Source organism: Haemaphysalis longicornis, unplaced genomic scaffold, assembly GCF_048455015.1.
Source record: "Haemaphysalis longicornis isolate Haplotype H1 unplaced genomic scaffold, Haemaphysalis longicornis Haplotype H1 scaffold_1, whole genome shotgun sequence".
NCBI lineage: Eukaryota > Metazoa > Arthropoda > Arachnida > Ixodida > Ixodidae > Haemaphysalis > Haemaphysalis longicornis.
Window position 1 is genome coordinate 101553343 of NW_027526203.1, and position 2710 is coordinate 101556052.

General features: G+C 41.4%; 1 non-coding gene across 1 annotated transcript; it reads left to right on the top strand.

Moving 5' to 3' along the window:
• The first annotated feature begins 267 nt into the window (after positions 1-267).
• On the top strand, positions 268-340 carry Trnat-agu (transfer RNA threonine (anticodon AGU)). The gene has a single exon. It is a non-coding gene; the product is annotated as a tRNA-Thr (tRNA).
• Positions 341-2710: the final 2370 nt, after the last annotated feature.

Genomic DNA, 2710 nt, shown 5'->3' on the forward strand with positions numbered 1-2710 from the left:
CCCTTATTTCCTATTCTGATTCGCTACATGCATAGCGAGGGCCTCTGTTCTGGCAGTCTTGGTGCCATAGGGAGCTTAAGAGGGTTCAACGCTGGTTGACCACTCTCGACATGTCGTAGACACTCGAGTCACGGCGCGGGGATTAAAAAAGAAGGTCCCTTTAACCCAAGAAGTCAGAGTGGAGCTGGCTACCACCCCCAAGCACAGGAAAAAATTACATTGACCTAAATACCCCCGAAAGCAGAGGGGGGGGGGGGGGGAATCACCCCGCCGGTAGCGTAGTGGTTATCGCACCAGACCAGTATTCTGGAAGTCGTGGGTTCGGATCCCACCTTGCGGGCATTTTTTCTCCGCTTTCTTTCTTTTTTTCCAAATTCTTTATCTGTTTCAATGACCTACCACAACCTCCCCTTTGCTTTCCGAGGTTTTCTTGACTGCCAACCCGTATTTCGGTGTTATATATATATATAGACAGAAAATAAGGGTTGGCAGTCAAGAAAACCTCGGAAAGCAAAGGTGAGGTTGTGGTGGGTCATAGAAAGAGATGAAGAATTTTTTCAGTCGAAAAGAAAGTGGTAAAAAAATGCCCGCCGGGTGGGATCCGAACCCACGACCTCCAGAATACCGGTCTGGTGCGATAACCACTACGCTACCGGCGGGGCTGTTTCCCCAGCACTTCCTCGGGTATTTATGTTAAGGTATTTTTGTTTCCTGCACTTGGGTCGTGGGTTCGGATCCCACCCGGCGGGCATTTTTTTACCACTTTCTTTTCGACTCAAAAAATTCTTCATCTCTTTCTATGACCCACCACAACTTCCCCTTTGCTTTCCGAGGTTTTCTTGAGTGCCAACCCTTATTTTCTGTCTTATTTCACGGAGCCCCTCATTTCCCATTTTCTGATTCGCTATATATATATATATATATATATATATATATATACATATATAAACATAAATATATATAGATATATATATATATATATTTATATATATATATATATATATATATATATATATATATATATATATATATATATATAGATATATATATATATATATATATATGTTTATATAAATGCATATATAAATCTAGAGAAAGATGAAACTCACGAACCGCGCAGAACTAGTATAAATAAAGAGTCGAATACACAGCAAGAACAATACCTAAGAACATTTACTTGCATAGCGGCAACGGGACTTGCCTTCATCAGATTACAGTTACATCATTTTGCTGTCACAAACATTTGGAACGCCTTTCTTCTATAGATTTGCAGAAAACTGTGAGAAGGATCGGAAGATGTTTCGAAAACGGAGAGTATGCATGCAGTCGGACTAAGCCTATGTTACAACAACAATAACAACAACAATAGAAAGAAAGGACAGAGGGAGAGAGAGGAAGGGGTCGAATTTACAAGGCAGGGGTCAAGGTTGCTCCACGACAGGGCAACGTACATGGCATGGGCTGCAAGTGCGGAAGACTACACAATCGCGGTTTCAAAAGGAAGGGAAAAGTATACAATAAGGTATTCAGTGGGTGGGGAGACTGGTTCGGAGGGATCCATACAGGCATGAACGAAGAATGTGCTTTGGGTGAGCCCCCCGCGGATGGACAGATAATACACCGTACACAAAAGAGCATTGCACAAGAGCTAGCAACTGAACAGGAAATAGGTAGGGTCTACAGATAACAAAGGGTTAAACGTTTCTAAGTGGTGGGGGGAACGCGGCCTGCTTCCCAAGGACAAATCGTATTGTTTAGTAGCATTAGGCTAAAAGCGGCTGTATTTGGGAAGTTTCTGCGAATTTATTTATTTATTTATTTAAAAATACCTTACAGGCCCTTGTTGCAGGCAATTGTGTAAAGGGGGTAACAAAGGGTGAGTGTCGTGACAGAACTGTAAGGGAACATCAAACTTTGAATGAACTTTGAAAGAACGGAACAGCAAATAACAGGATATATGTCACTAAAGAGAAAAAGAATGTACAAAAAAAGTCACTTGAAGTGACACATACATGGGAACATTGCAGGTGGGAAGGAATGCAAATATGCGCAATACAACTTAGTAAAAAACACCTACTACACACGCAGTTAAAAATATTCTATAACAACCCGCAGAAAGCAACTTGTTCTTGTTTCGAAAACACAGGATAACAGAGTTTTACTTGTGTGTATAAGGACATCATAAACTACAAAAATGCAGCGGTCACAAAGTGTGAAGCGGTAAGAAAAAAGAAAGAAAAAGAAGAGCGCGATGCTGTTTTACCGAACACAAGGCCTTAATCTGTAAGCGGGAGGAACCGGAGTAAAAACGAATGGATATAATTACACTGGAGCGATACAGGAGGTGGCACAAATACTTGTAAAAAGAACCAGTCGACGTTTCTATCACTGAAAGAAAGAGTGGAGAAGTTGTCTGAATTTTTCGTGGTCTGATTGATATGCGATGTCATTCGAGAGATCATTCCACAAGCGAATGGCGTGAGGAATAGCCGATGAGTTAAAGGCGTCGGTTGACCCATATAATCGCGTGAAACTTAAGTTATTATGCAACCTGCGAGATGTAACGGAAGGTATATCGAGTTGAAATGGGAATGGTTTATTACTGTACACATACTTATGGAAGAGGCATAGAAGAGAAATATCCCGCCGAGTACTCAGCAATTGAAGAGAAAGGCAGAGCTTAATTTCCGTTATGCTGCTATGGTAGTCG